This window comes from Oryx dammah, unplaced genomic scaffold (genome assembly GCF_014754425.2).
Source record: "Oryx dammah isolate SB20612 unplaced genomic scaffold, SCBI_Odam_1.1 HiC_scaffold_25, whole genome shotgun sequence".
In the NCBI taxonomy this organism is placed as follows: domain Eukaryota; kingdom Metazoa; phylum Chordata; class Mammalia; order Artiodactyla; family Bovidae; genus Oryx; species Oryx dammah.
This window is the reverse complement of record NW_024070209.1, coordinates 43,354,776-43,371,010: the sequence shown is the minus strand read 5'-3', so window position 1 is coordinate 43,371,010 and position 16,235 is coordinate 43,354,776. Positions and strand designations below refer to the sequence as shown.

General features: G+C 47.0%; 1 protein-coding gene and 1 pseudogene across 1 annotated transcript in view; both read right to left on the bottom strand.

Annotated features, from left to right (window-relative positions):
* EVA1A (eva-1 homolog A, regulator of programmed cell death) overlaps positions 1 to 6,581 on the bottom strand; it is an 84,813-nt gene extending 78,232 nt beyond the window's left edge. Inside the window, exon 1 of the mRNA XM_040224183.1 lies at positions 6,068 to 6,581. The gene's annotated coding sequence lies outside the window, so the exon portion shown is untranslated. The remainder of the gene's footprint in view (positions 1 to 6,067) is intronic.
* Positions 6,582 to 8,403: 1,822 nt separating this feature from the next.
* Positions 8,404 to 9,774, bottom strand: LOC120851426 (annotated as a pseudogene).
* Positions 9,775 to 16,235: the final 6,461 nt, after the last annotated feature.

The following is a 16,235-nucleotide window of genomic DNA, read 5'->3' as shown; positions in this document are numbered from 1 at the left end:
ACTAGGAACCGCCTTGGGACCACCTTCCATGGAGGAAGAATGTTCCACAAAGAGACCTCCTTTCCCTTGGCCTCCATTCCCTGACCCCTGGCTAGACTGAGTCTTCCTCTGCATCTGTATTTTCTCTGTCACAGAACTACTCCACTGTGCTGTGCTGGTTTTCCTGTCTATCTCCCCATTTAGGGCATGAACATATTGAGGTTCAAGATGTGACTTTCATGCTAGTGCATTTGTTCACTGTTTGTCACTCACTAAGTGTCGCTTATATGTGGGGGGAGGGGCGTGTCACTAAGTGGTAAACAAACTAGTGAAATCTGGGAATGACCTATATCAGTTGTCCAATCAACAAACATGTACCTAGCCCCTGAGGTGTGTTTTGACAAAAGGCTTTTGGATCAAAGAAAAGGACTGCAACTGTGAACATGATTCCCAGCAAATGTATCAGCCACGATAGTGATCTGCTAGGTCACACGCTGGATTTTATAAAAAACAGACCTGATAGAGAGTGCCCTAGCTCTCTTTCTTGTCTCTCTCTCTCTGTTGCTTTCTTCCTCCCTCTCTAAGTCCAGAGAAACTTAGCAATTACTTATCAATTCAGACAGACTTTTGGCTTCTCTAAAGGTAATGTTCAAAAATCCAGACTCAGGAGGAGGCATCCACACAGTTTATCAGCCAGGGCTTTGAAGGAAAAGAAAAAAAACCTTCAACCACTGAGCACAACCTTGTGACTCTGGTTTCTTTGCTTACTGGACACACTGTCCCTCCCCCTGGGCTCTGGTTCCACTGCCACAGGAGGAAACAGAAGGGAGAGCCACCATTCAAAGAGCTCAGCATACCTGAACCCACTCCACTATCTCCCAACATACAGAAACAGATTCCAGGACTGCTGGAAAGTCAGAGCCATCTCCCAGACCCATCTCTTGTCCTCCAGTCACCATACACCTATGCATCTGTCAGGCCCTTCTTTAGCTATATTCCAGGTACATACAGCTTTCTATCTGTCACACTCATGATTACCAGTCCCCACAAATCCAGCAAGCTCCTACTCGAGAGGTAGAAGAGGTTAAGAGGTACTACCTAAGACGGCAGCCAAGCTGTGACATCAGAGGCCTGAAAACATAGTGCCGGGCCTGACATGCCCCTCCTGGGCTAGTTTATCTTCTAGATAAATGCCTCAGTGAAAATACAAGTGATGCTCCCAAAATCTTGAGCCTTTTACTCCAGTCATTAGCACTCAAGGGAAATGCTTCTCAGATCAGTCATCTGGTGACCCAGGAAAGGGGATAATGCCAGAGACATTACCACCAGAGGCAGTAAGAGTCTGGTCTTAAGTGCTATGGGGAATCTGAGTGGTCTGCAACACGTTGATGCACAGGGAAGTTCTCACCCTGCTCCATCCTCAAAAGCAGCCTTACTAGAGTATTTCTGTGACCTCCTAACAAAACCTCAACACCTTGCACATACCAGGCAACCTCACTCCACTAAAGTCTGAGGGACAACCTGCCAAACAAGCCAACTCAGGGGGGTCACAACTGTCTGATTCAGCTGTGAAAGAAGCCAGAGTACACAAATGTGCAGGTATTCGTGTAAGGCAGTCTGGCCTATACAGCAAGTGGCCAATGGACCAGCAAAGAAGGGGTTCAGCTTTCAGCTTTCAAAGGCAGAGCTACAGAAATGCAAATCAAGACCACAATGAGGTACCATTTCACGCCAGTCAGAATGGCTGTGATCCAAAAGTCTACAAGCAATAAATGCTGGAGAGGGTGTGGAGAAAAGGGAACCCTCTTACACTGTTGGTGGGAATGCAAACTAGTACAGCCACTATGGAGAACACTGTGGAGATTCCTTAAAAAGCTGGAAATAGAACTGCCTTATGACCCAGCAATCCCACTGCTGGGCATACACACTGAGGAAACCAGAACTGAAAGAGACACGTGTACCCAATGTTCATCGCAGCACTGTTTATAATAGCCAGGACATGGAAGCAACCTAGATGTCCATCAGCAGATGAATGGATAAGAAAGCTGTGGTACATATACACAATGGAGTATTACTCAGCCATTAAAAAGAATACATTTGAATCAGTTCTAATGAGGTGGATGGAACTGGAGCCTATTATACAGCAAGAGTGAAGTAAGACAGAAAGAAAAACACCAATACAGTATACTAATGCATATATATGGAATTTAGAAAGATGGTAACGATAACCCTGTATGCGAGACAGCAAAAGAGACACAGGTGTATAGAACAGTCTTTTGGACTCTGTGGGAGAGGAAGAGGACGGGATGATTTGGGAGAATGGCATTGAAACATGTATAATATCATATATGAAACAAATCACCAGTCCAGTTTCAATGCATGATACAGGATGCTTGGGCCTGGTGCACTGGGATGACCCAGAGGGATGGGATGGAGAGGGAGGTGGGAGGGGAGTTCAGGATGGGGAACACGTGTATACCTGTGGCGGATTCATGTTGATGAATGGCAAAACCAATACAATATTGTAAAGTAACTAACCTCCAATTAAAATAAATAAATTTATATTAAAAAAAAAAAAACAAAGGCAGGGCTACATTCAGGGAAAAGGATCTCAAGTTAATAAAGTGATCAGCTGTAACCTAGTATCCAGTGTCACACATAACTCATAAAAGTGGTCAGTGACAGGTTGCAAATGTGGTTCTCAAAAACTCTGCAAGTCATTAAACTCTCTTAATAAGTTTTACCTTCAATATATAACACCTGGAGAAAAAGCATACTCTGAATCATCGAGCATAGGCAGGAGATCCACCTCGTACCATTCATCCATTCATCCCACATTCACTGATTGATCTAACACAATACTGATGTGCTATACACACTGCAAAACAGAAAATGCTTAGAAGCTGGAGTCAGGCAGCTCCTAACTCCTCCTCAGCACCTCCCACCTCCAGCAAGTGTGCTGATTCTATGGCCCGTCCTCAAAGAGTGAATGCTGCTCTGACCCTGACCTGGCTCACAAAAGGCTCCACTTGGCATCAAGGTCATTGGTGCTGACCGAGAACTGTGACAGGAGACTGACCCCAGTGTCTTGTCCCTCTGAGACTGGGTTAGGGGCAAGATGGAGAGGAAAGGAATGGGAATTGTAAAAAGAAAGGCACAGTCTTAGATCACAAGGTGGTGCAGTTGAAAAACCCAATAGACTTTGGCTCTTCTCAATGTACACAACAAATCCAGCTCATGTTTATACACTTACTATATGTGGTTTAAGCCCTTTACCAGAATGTGTTTTACAGTCCAGATGTCTGGTGAATCCTGGCCTACATTAGCTGTGCGACTTTGGGCAAACTGCTTAGCTTCCCAGGACACCATTTCTTTGCCTGGAAAATAGGGTAATACTAGTACTAAATAATAGGGTCCTCATAAAAATTAAATTAGTAAAAATATAAAATGCTAAAATTGAACCCTGTCCTGGCACTCAGTGCTAATATGAACAATTATTATCCCACTAGTTAATAACACTCGTCTGCAGAGAAGGCAGACTATTCTTATTTTGTTAATAAGGTTTTGAGAGGCTGAGTCAATGTCTCAAGGTCACAAAGTGGCAGAACTAGAATTTGAATGCAGGCAGCCTGATTCCAAAGCTTGCAAGTTTAACCACCAGCATGAGGACAGCACTGTGCTGGGTTCCAGGTAGACCAGTCAGGTGATGAACAAGAGATCCCTATAAAGCACAGTAAACACTACAAGAGAGATATTAAAAGAAAAAATGGGAGAGGATGGCTGGGGATGGGGTAGCAGGGAGGGATAACATCAAACCACCTGTAGGGGCTGAATTATGCTTCACCCAGCATGGGACTTGAGATCTGATCTCAAAGAATAATGAGGAATTTGCTAGCCATGGAGAAAGACGGGCGTTCCAAAAAGTCAAGACCTAGAATACCAAAAGAATAGGAAGTTGGGTGGAATAGAAAGTGCATACTGGAAGTGTCATGAGATGAATTTGGGAAGGTAAATTGAGATCAATGTCTGAGGTTAGATTTTATTCTATGAGACAGTGTTTCTCAAATTATATTATGCACAGGATCTACCTCAGTGCTCGTAAAACACGTGAAGATTCTCATCTCTTCTGTCATCTGAGGGTGGGAGGACACTAAACTTCCATGTTAGGAGCCAAAAATGTTTCCAGACATTGTCAGATACCATTTGGGAGGCAAAACTGAAACCCTGGCTGACAGCTTCTATTTTAAATCCTCCCATCCCTACTTTCCAGACACAGAAAACTACAGAAAGGCCTCATGCAGGATTTAAATGCTAGTGGTCCCATTCTAGGGTTTAGGTTAGCCAACAAGCTTAACAGTCTTTTGGGGAGAGAGACTCAAGTCATCCTTCTGGGGAAGAATTACATATTTGATGACAGACTAGATGACGGGCAGAAGATACAGGAGTGAGGTTTCAAGTTGAAGCTTCAGTGCTTTCCACTGAATTGTGAGGATAGTAGGTACTAAATAAATCATTTGGATTTGAATAGAATCAAGATGTATTTGCTCAAAAAGTAAAGAGCCTGGTCCCATGTGGTATGACCCAGGGACAGGTGTTGGTATTCTGCTCAAACTGGATAGAGGAACTCTTTGTAGGGCAGGATATGGGGATGCTTGGTACAAACCAGCTGATTCCCAAATCCTGGCTGTATCCCTTCCCATCTGCATAGCCTTGGCAGCATTACTCACCCTCTGTGCATCTCACTTGGCCCTTTTGTAAAACAGGGATAGGAGTCCCTACTCAGAGGCTTGATGTGAGAACTCGGGTAGTTAACAAGAGCGAAATGGCAAACTAACACAAAATGGTTTCCTTCCCTCTCCTTCCAAATCAGCCTCCTTACCTCCACCCTCAAATCCCATATTCAGTGCTCATCCCCACCCTGACACCCTAATCCTTGAGAAACCCAGTCAGAACTGCAAGAAGCTGACTACACTCCTCTCCGTGAGCACAGCATCCCCCTAAGGATTTAGGGACCACCAACTACCTTTTCACCCCCCTATCCACTTTGATTTCTGGGGCCACCAAAAGCTTGCAGCAGGCTGAGTTCCTGGAAAGGAGTCTGGTAAATGTCAGATATGCAGATGACACCTCCGTTATGGCAGAAAGTGAGGAGGAACTAAAGAGCCTCTTGATGAGGGTGACAGAGGAGAGTGAAAAAGCTGGCTTAAAACATTCATAAAACAAAGCTATGGTTTTTCCATTAGTCATGTATGAATGTGAGAGTCGGACCATAAAGAAGGCTGAGCACGGAAGAAATGATGCTTTTGAACTGCGGTGTTGGAGAAGACTCTTTTGGACTGCAAGGAGATCAAACCAGTCAATCCTAAAGGAAATCAACCCAGAACTGAGGCTGAAGCTCCAATACTTTGGCCACCTACCTAATGGGAAAAGCCAACTCATTGGAAAAGACCCTGATGCTGGGAAACATTGAAGGCAGGGGGAGAAGGGGACAACAGAGAACGAGATGGTTGGATGTCACTGACTCAGTGGACATGAGTTTGAGCAAGCTCTGGGAGATGGTGAAGGTCAAGGACAGGGAAGCCTGGTGTGCTGCAGTCCCTGGGGTCGCAAAGAGTCAGACACGACTGAGCCACTGAACAAAAATGAGATCAACTAGAGCCAAGGAAATTTCGGACAGGGCAGGTCCGAGGTCAAAGCCAGTCACTGTCGCCGGCTGGGAACTAAGCCCCTGGTCCCGGAGGCGGAGGAGGAGAGAGGTGCAGAGATTAGGAAAGGACTCGCTCTCCGAAGCCAGGCTTGCATAGGCAAGGAGCGGAGAGTTCCTGGATCCAGAAAGAAAGAGAAGGAGGGATGCGGGTAGGAAGCAAGAGGAAAGTGAGAAGAAGAGAGAGAAAACAAGCGCCGGTAAGCAAAGTTCCTTGGGGGTACCCAGGCTACAACACCTGGGCAGGGGGTCAGGAACAAAGCAGCCTCCTCAGGTCAGAAGTACTCTACGTATTTCCAAAGCAGGGGTGTTCAGGGCAGGCCACGGCGCGCTGGGCATGCCAGGCGCCCCTACACCCTGAGCGCGCTCAACCGCAACGCTTACCTTCGCCCGAGCAGCCAACGCGCACTTCCGGGGTCCTGGCTCCGGGTGCTGGGGGCGGAGCCGGGGGACCAGGAGCCGATCACTAAGAGGACGCAACACAGCTGTGGCCAAGGTTTGGGCTGGCACTGGCGATTCGGAAAGAAATCCCAGTGGAGACCTGTGGGCACGGGGTCCCGGCCTGGGCGCTCACGGGCGGCGGTGGTAACCCCAGCAGACGCAGGAGGACCACGATTCGGTGGGAGGAAAAGGTTGTCTCATTTCCTTCAGTCTGCCCCCTCCACTCCACCCACTTTGCTCTGGACCTGCCCTCCCTTCCCCTCCCCTTCCCCAAACCAGCTACCCGTAAGGGCGCTGGAAAGACCTGAAACCTGAATGGCTGCGGCTCGCGGCGCCTCCCTCCGCAGCAAGTTAGTTCAAGCTCCGAAACTCGTGCCTTCTCCGCGCACTTCGAACAGTCCCCAGGGCTCTGAAAGGTTCTCCGTGGGCTGTCCCCACCCTGCCCCAGAGCTCTTCCCTTTTCCCCTGCTAGGAGGAAAGAAAAAGAAAGTGAAGGTCGCTCAGTCGTGTTCCACTCTTTGCGACCCCATGACTATACAGTCCATGGAACTCTCCAGGCCAGAAATCCTGGAATGGGTAACCTATCCCTTCCCCAGGGGATCTTCCTGACCTAGGAATCCAACCAGGGTCTGCTGCATTGCAGGCAGATTCTTTACCAACTGAGCTATGAGGGGCGCCCTTGCTGGGACCAGCCCAGATTTAAAAGCTAACCTCCAAGCTGCTTCCAGCATCCCATCCTCTCCTTCCTGTCCTCTTGCTTGCCTTAGCCCTTTTGTGTGTGTGTGTGTGGGGGGGGTCCCTTTTTCTGATCTTAGTTCCCTATCTTAGTTCTAGGATCAGATATCCAACCTGTGCCCCCTGCTGTGGAAGGCCAGACTCTGAATCACTGAACCACCAGGGACATACCTGAGCCCCTCTTAAGCTACTTATTCCCCCCCAATCAGTTCAGTTCAATCGCTCAGTCGTGTCCAATTCTTTGCAACCCCATGAATCGCAGCATGCCCATGACTCCTTGTCCATCACCAACTCCCGGAGTCCACTCAAACTCATGTCCATCAAGTCGGTGATGCCAATCCAGCCGTCTCATCCCCTGTCATCCACTTCTCCTCCTGCCCCCAATCTCTCCCAGCATCAGAGTCTTTTCCAATGAGTCAACTCTTCGCATGAGGTGGCCAAAGTATTGGAGTTTCAGCTTTAGCATCAGTCCTTCCAAGGAAATCCCAGGGCTGATCTCCTTTAGAATGGACTGGTTGGATCTCCTTGCAATCCAAGGGACTCTCAAGAGTCTTCTCTAACACCACAGTTCAAATGCATCAATTCTTCAGTGCTCAGCTTTCTTCACAGTCCAACTCTCACATCCATACATGACCACTGGAAAAACCATAGCCTTGACTAGATGGACCTTTGTTGGCAAAGTAATGTCTCTGCTTTTTAATATGCTGTCTAGGTTGATCATAACTTTCCTTCCAAGGAGTGTCTTTTAATTTCATGGCAGCAATCACCACCTACAGTGATTCTGGAGCCCCCAAAAATAAAGTCTGCCACTGTTTCCCTATCTATTTGCCATGAAGTGATGGGACCGGATGCCATGATCTTCGTTTTCTGAATGTTGAGCTTTAAGCCAACTTTTTCACTCTCCTCTTTCACTTTCATCAAGAGGCTTTTAGTTCCTCTTCACTTTCTGCCATAATGGTGGTGTCATCTGCATATCTGAGGTTATTGATATTTCTCCTGGCGATCTTTTTTTTTTTGGTAAAATACCTTTATCCTCTGTCAAAACACAAACCAACACATTTGAGGCAGGACGGGGTGGGGGGGTGGGAGGAGAGAGGAGAGGGAGGCAACACAGTCTAGCCCCATGGCACATTTAGAAGAGGGCATGAGATTAAAAAGCCTCACCCCACTGCTTGCCCAGCTGAGAAAAAGTCACGACCCTAATACCCACTTATAAATATCTCGTTATATTAAAAAGTAATAATATATTTCCAGGGCCCACCTGACTCTGCCCCTGCACAGAAAGGGTTAACCTTCAATATTCGATATCAGGGTTCCCGGGATGGAGGTGGTAAGAAGAGGGAGAGTGAGAACAGGGAGATGTGGAAAAACAGGGAGAGACGAGCCCATGTGTCACTGGGGCCCTGCAGAACATCCAGAACAAAGGAAAGGGAGGGCACCCTCAGAGACAGAAACCAGTGCTATCCCCGGGGTTGTCTCACTCCTGTCCTCAGTGCCTAATGCTCTGGGGTGACCTGTCCTTTCAGAAACCCCTGTGAGGTTCCAAGATCAGGATCCATCTTCCCCTCTCAGTCCCAGCTCATTCCACTCACCACCCAGCTTTTACAGTCCTAACAGGGAGCAGTCCTCTCCCCATGTAAGAAACATGGGAAAAGCTGGAGGACCTGCCTGGGAGGAGAGGGTATTCTGGAGGGTGAGCCACTTTTGGGGTCCCCCTTCAGTCCCTGACCAGGTGATAAATGTGGTGCTGGGCCCCCCGCTCACTGGTGGAGACTTCAAAGACGTAGACGGTGCAGAGCAACAGTTCCTGGGTGTCTCTGTTTGTCACCACCTGCAGGATGGTGAAGTTCTCCAGGACGCTGTTCATCACGTAACGCTCAGGCAGCTGCCGCAATTTGTGCAGAAAATTCACCAGGTACTCGAACATGGGTGAGCGCAGCAGACGGTACACGAACCTTCCGTCCTCCAGCTGGGCACGCTCCATCCAGAATTTGACCAGGAAGAAGGCATGGGCGGGGGGGCCAACGATCATACAGCTCCCGCAGACCACCCTTTTTCTCAGGGAATTTGTCATATATTCTGCCGGACGTCCACACTCTTGAAGGGAGGCTCTCCAGGGCTGGGGCAGTGCTGGCTGATGTGTACAAACAGGTGCCTCTGGTAAGAATCAGTTGCATCCGGTGGTTCCAGAGAGGCCAAGAACTCCACCAGCTGCAACCGAGCAGTGCCCAGAGCCCTAGCCTGCCAGGCTGGGGGTGATGGGGTAGATGGGGGCAAAGCAGGAGGTGAGAGGGCTTGTGGGGGCTCATACCCTCGGAGGTCAGTAGATGGAGGAGTCTGTGACAAGGAGAATGGTGTCAGCAAGAATGGCTTCACATCAGGAACATTCCACAGGGGCCCAGAACTCCCCGACCAAAACTGGAAAAGCTCCGGGGTCTGAGGATGGGCGGGACCCAGTTTGGCCTGCAGGGAAGGTGCTGAGATGAGCTGGGCAGAGGACATGGTGGCTATTGTCTGGAAAGCCTTGTCCTTGGAAACCTGGTCCACATTCAGGGCCTTGAGCTTGGACTGGATTTCCCTCAATTTCCTTCCGGCCAAAACCTGGATGTGACTAGAGACCTGTTTGCGAGTTCGGGTCTTTCCCGTTCTCAGCTTGATGTAGCAGGCAATCTGTTCATTCCGACCATACATCTTGCCTTCATCAGACAGGATGATTTTCCGCCAGCCACAGGGCGAGTAGATGGCCAGGGCCTCCTGGAAGCTCTGCTCGATGTCTGGACTCCACACACCTTCTGCGTCTGGGCTCCCATCACCCCTCACCCCCTCACTTCCGCCGGTGCGCTCCTTGCTTCCTTCCTTACTTCCTGTCCAGCCACTGCCATCGTCCAGAGGGCCCCAGCGTGGGGTTGCCCCATCTGGGCCTCCCGGCCTGGGGCTGGGGAGCCACTGTCTCAGCAATCTTAATTCCAGCTTGTGCTTCTTCCAACCCAACGTTTCTCATGATGTATTCTGCACATAAGTTAAATAAGCAGGGTGACAATATACAGCCTTGACATACTTCTTTTCCTATTTGGAACAAGTTTGTTGTTCCATGTCCAGTTTTAACTGTTGTTTGCTGACCTGCATATAGGTTTCTCAAGAGGCAGGTCAGGTGTCTGGTATTCTCATCTCTTTCAGAATTTTCCACAGTTTATTGTGATCCACACAGTCAAAGGCTTTGGCATAGTCAATAAAGCAGAAATAGATGTTTTTCTGGAATTCTCTTGCTTATTCGATGATCCAGCAGATGTTGGCAATTTGATCTCTGGTTCCTCTGCCTTTTCTAAAACCAGCTTGAACATCTGGAAGTTCACAGTTCACGTATTACTGAAGCCTGGCTTCGAGAATTTTGAGCATTACTTTACTAGCATGTGAGATGAGTGCAATTGTGCGGTAGTTTGAGTATTCTTTGGCATTGCCTTTCTTTGGAATTGGAATGAAAACTGACCTTTTCCAGTCCTGTGGCCACTGCTGAGTGTTCCAAATTTGCTGGCATATTGAGTGCAGCACTTTCACAGCATCATCTTTCAGGATTTGAAATAGCTCAACTGGAATTCCATCACCTCCACTAGCTTTGTTCATAGTGATGCTTTCTAAGGCCCACTTGACTTCACATTCCAGGATGTCTGGCTCTAGGTGAGTGATCACACCATCGTGATCATCTTGGTTGTGAAGATCTTTTTTGTACAGTTCTTCTGTGTATTCTTGCCACCTCTTCTTAATATCTTCTGCTTCTGTTAGGTCCATACCATTTCTGTCCTTTATCGAGTCCATCTTTGCATGAAATGTTCCCTTGGTATCTCTAATTTTCTTGACGAGATCTCTAGTCTTTCTCATTCTGTTGTTTTCCGCTATTTCTTTGCATTGATTGCTGAGGAAGGCTTTCTTATCTCTCCTTGCTATCTTTTGTAACTCTGCATTCAGATGTGTATATCTTTCCTTTTCTCCTTTGCTTTTCACCTCTCTTCTTTTCACAGCTATTTGTAAGGCCTCCCCAGACAGCCATTTTGCTTTTTTGCATTCTTTTCCATGGGGATTGTCTTGATCCCTGTCTCCTGTACAATGTCGTGAACCTCATTCCATAGTTCATCAGGCACTCTATCTATCAGATCTAGTCCTTTAAATCTATTTCTCACTTCCACTGTATAATCATAAGGGATTTGATTTAGGTCATACCTGAATGGCCTAGTGGTTTTCCCTACTTCCTTCAATTTAAGTCTGAATTTGGCAATAAGGAGTTCATGATCTGAGCCACAGTCAGCTCCCAGTCTTGTTTTTGCTGACTGTATAGAGTTTCTCCATCTTTGGCGCAAAGAATATAATCAGTCTGATTTCGGTGTTGACCATCGGGTAATGTCCATGTGTAGAGTCTTCTCTTGTGTTGTTGGAAGAGGGTGTTTGCTATGACCAGTACGTTCTCTTGGCAAAAGTCTATTAGCCTTTGCCCTGCTTCATTTCGTATTCCAAGGCCAAATTTGCCTGTTACCCCAGGTGTTTCTTGACTTCCTACTTTTGCATTCCAGTCCCCTATAATGAAAAGGACAGCTTTTTTTCCCCAATGCGGGTGTTTAAAACCTAATGCGTAATCTCAAAAGAATGTTATTTTGATGAGGAGAGTATTTGATGTCTTTGTTTGGTTTTGCTCATTCAAATTTGGGATTTTCTTTCCTAAATTCAAGGACTGTTTTATTTAAGAGCCTGATACGTGCTGAGCTGGGCTCTAGGAACTTAGCAAAGAACCAGTAGGGCAAGTTGTTCCTGGACAATTGTAATATGTGTCTAGTGCAGACAGAGGCCCAGGAATTCTGTGGTCTCTTACAAGATAGGTCAAGTACTGGAAGAGCTTTCTACAGAGTAAAAAAGGCATGCACAGAGCTAAGAAGGAATGGAAAACTCCCGTCAGGAGGTGGTCTATCAGAGAACACAGCCAGGACGGGGAGTGACGGTAGATGAATGTGGAAGAGAATGGTGACCAGTCTACTAAGAAAGAATTAAGAACTTGTCAACCACAGATTGCACTTGCCACGGGTGCTCTGGCTTTCCCAGGCGGCACTAGTGCTAAAGAATCCACCTACCAATGCAGAAGACTCAAGAGATGCGGGTTCAATCCCTGGGTTGGGAAGATCCCCTGGAGAAGAAAATGGCAACCCACTCCAGTATTCTTGCTTGGATAATTCCATGGACAGAGGAGCCTGGCGACTACAGTCTTTGGGGGTCACAAAGAGTTGGACATGACTGACTGACTAAGCACACACACATACCTGGGTGCTTGCCATTTACCTCTACAAGGATTCAATCATTTGTTGCTGCTGACTTTCAACATCCCCTGAAGGAGTTCAGGGTGAGGAGCAGAAATGAGGCAATCTGTGCCCCAGGAAAACTGACAGGACAGGTCTTTAGATAGTTAGATGTTCTCAGGAGCTGATTTTTGTGAGCGCAATTCTTGCATCTCCTCCTATCTGGAACACTAAAATCCTTCATGGTGACACTGTTCCTCAGGACTAGCAAAGGCTTCACAAGACTAATAGAAACCCGGAAAAATAATGTGTTTGATTGCATGTATTTCCTGTTCACAAAAAATCATATATACTGACCTTTCCCCCACTGCCTCTTTGGAGCAGTTTCTCAGAGCTATCTGAGGTGCTGTCTCCTGGCTGCAGTCCTCATTTTACTGCAGATAAAACTTGCAACTCTCACATTGTGCATTTAAGTTGACAAGCTACAGAGAACAGTGGGCTGGCACTGACAAGAACTAGTGACCAAGAGCTGATAGGGTACAGATGAGTGGGTGAAGTAAAGAGGCAACTTCCAGGCCTCTGGCTGGACACACTGGTGACCAGTGGATGACCAGAATCCAGAGCACCTTCTGGGGATGCTCTTTCAAGTGTGATCTGGGGACTGGCATTATTAACATGAACTGAGAGTTTGTTGCAAATGGGAACTTTACAGCCCTATTTGACCTACTGAATCAGAATCTGAATTTTAACAAGATCCCAGATAATTCAAATGTGCATTAGAATTTCAAAAGCACTGATCTCTAGAGCACTGACTGTGTATAAGAATGACTGGGTATTAGACTGTGGAGCTTTTTAATTAGAAACACCTGGAGAGCTTTAAAAAACAATATGAGGCCCCCAGACCCCTGCTCCCACAAAGGTTTATTTAGTTGGTCTGTGGTGGGGCTTGGAGAAGGCAATGGCACCCCACTCCAGTACTCTTGCTTGTAAAATGTCATGGACGGAGGAGCCCGATAGGCTGCAGTCTATGGGGTCACTAAGAGTCGGACACGACTGAGCAACTTCACTTTCACTTTCATGCATTGGAGAAGAAAATGGCAACACACTCCAGTGTTCTTGCCTGGAGAATCCCAGGGACGGAGGAGCCTGGTGGGCTGCCATCTATGGGGTCTCACAGAGTCGGACATGACTGAAGCAACTTAGCAGCAGCAGCAGCAGCGGTGGTGGTGAGGCTCCAAAATCAGTGTTTTAAAAATGCTTTTCAGATGGTCTAATACAGTCAGAGTTAAAAACCGCTGTTCTAGACTTATTCAAACGCTATTTCATTTAACCTTGAAGGATACCTCTTCAGAAAGAAAAGAACACCTATGTGTAAATGACAAAGTAAAGACCAATTATCTCACCCTTGTACAGAGGCAACGGGTCTGCTGGAAAGGGCCCTTGTTTCCTAAACTAATCAGGGAATCAGATTCTAGCCTCAGATGGCCTCTGAAGTACTGTTCCAAACTTGGGGCCTCAGGCCTCTCAGGCCTCAGTTTCTTATCTGTAAAATACACACATGACTAACTCTATATTTCACACCTTGGCTTGAAAGGTGCCATGATCAGAGCTCTTTCTAACTTGCTGGCTTTATCAGCACGCAAATGAAAAAGTGATGTTCAGAGGTGGGTTTTCCTGATAAAACACTGTGTGCAGCTGCCATTCATAAGCACCAGAGATCAGAGAATTATGTGCTGAGCAAGAGCAACACACATAAGTGATGCTCAGTAAATGTGTACTAAATGTGTAAATAAATATATGAATGAATAAATATCATTCATAATGGTGGCATAGATGTTCCATGAATTGGCCTTAACCCAGATCATATTCACTTGCTTCCTAATCTAGAGGAAGGACTCTGGAATTTGGAACCACTTTGACCCATAAACCTAGCTTAGGATTTAAAACTATTCCCTAGTGGCTCAGCAGTAAAGAATCCACCGGCCAACGCAGGAGATGTAGATTCAATCCCTGGGTGGGGAAGATCCCCTGAAGAAAGAAGAGGCAACCCACTCCAGTATTCGTGCCTGGGAAGTCCCATGGAAAGAGGAGCCTTGTGGACTACAGTCCATGGGGTCGCAAAGAGTCAGACACAACTTAGCAACTAAAAAACAACAAAAATAAAACCTTTGTTGAATGCTTAGTACACACCACGCATTGAGCTAAATGCTCTGCTTAGGATAACCTCATTTCATTATAATGAAGAAGATACTGTTGAACTTCTATAGCCCAATTAGTTTCAGGAATCATAAAGGGATGAGGGCAGCCCCTAGGGCAGCATCCAGGGCAGCCCCTGCCTCTAGTTGTGCAACTGGGCATATGTGGCCAGAGAGCCTTCTTGGGGGTCTTAGGGGTCACTCTTCAAAGAGAATGCTTCCATAGAGACCAACCTGAGGGAAGAGCTTTGGAGTGACTGCTCCAGGGCCCCACAGGAACGGATGCTCCCAGAAGCTATCTCAAGAGATCTCTGGACTATATGGTTAAGCCTTGGAAAGGGACTCTTCAAAGCTACCCACTTCATGGTTGCACCTGTTTGCACTTACTGTCTTGCTTACTTACAAAAGCCAAACCCTGCCACGGTTCTTTTCACATATATTTTTCCTAACCTTCACAGCATCCTGACATGTTAAATACTCTTGTTTTCATGTTTTATAAATGAGAAAACTGAGATGTCATTAAATGAAGATTTGTTTGTTCCTGAAATCCAAGTTTCTCAAATGGTACACTTGACCACCACCATTGTTCACGTTGATCACCACCCTTTTACCCCCACACCACCATTTTGATAGAAATAAGAGTTCTTATTTCAGATCTCATTCACTTGTCACAGTTACACTTCATCAAAACTCTCTGTCCCCCCTTTTCCCATATGTAAAATAAGTTGTCCTTGATTGCCCATTTACCAAGACACTATGCATGGCTTGGGGCTTCCTCTGTGGCTCAGCAGCTAAGAATCCACCTATAATGCAGGAGACGTAAGAGGCACGGGTTCTATCCCTGGGTCAGGAAGATCTCCTAGAGGAGGGCATGGCAACCCACTCCAGTATTCTTGCCTGGAGAATCCCATGGACAGAGGAGCCTGGTAGGTTACAGTCCATAGGGTCACAAAGAGTCAGACATGACTGAAGCGACTTAGCAAGCAAGCACGCAATCAAGTTATGGCTTGATCCTCCATAACCTGAGATGAGGAGAGAGAAACTATAGACTGTGATGAGAAACCAAACATATTGGGGAGACTTATCCCAGGATGAGAGGGTTCAGTACTTCATTAATAGCACAACTATCATAAAAGAGGGAATCCTCTATTTTCCATGTCTGTGCATGCGTGCTTAGTTGCTTCAGATGTGTCCAACTCTTTGTGACCCCATGGACTGTGGCTGATCAGGCTCCTCTGTCCATGGGATTCTCCAGGCAAGAATACTGGAGTGGGTTGTCATGCCCTCCTCCAGCGGATCTTCCCAATCCAGGGATCGAACCTGTGTCTCTTATGTCTCCTGCACTGGCCGGCGGGTTCTTTACCACTAGTGCCATCTGGCATTCTGTATAATTTTTAAGACTTTAGACTGAATGTGAGGAGGGGCTATTAAGTCCCTATTCTAGACTATGGCAGATACTCAGTGGCTATCCTGTGAAGCTACTCCCCTGGTTATGGGACAGCTGGGCTGGCACTATGGCTGAGTTAAATAGGAACACAATCTGGGGTTGAGAGCCATAGGATGAGCCAGGTAGGAGCAGAAGCAGAAGGGAGTCCATACTCACAGACATGGCCTGTGGCTCCAGTTATAGGCAGGGGTGGGGAATTAGAAGAGGAAAAGTGTTCATGCTGGGAAACCAGAATCTGAAGTAACTAGTTCATGCATGGGTCCAGGCCCAGAGCTGTGAAATAAACTCTCATTGTAAGCACTCTTGCTTACAAGTGTAAGCTTGTAAGCTTACAAGCTTATAAGCCCAAGTGTCAACAAGCTTGGGCCTCCCTGAAGAGTATGCTAGGCTCCCAAGGTGCTGGTGGTAAGAGCAGGGCTCTACCACCCTGTACACTGGTGTCCTAGTTAGCAGCAGGA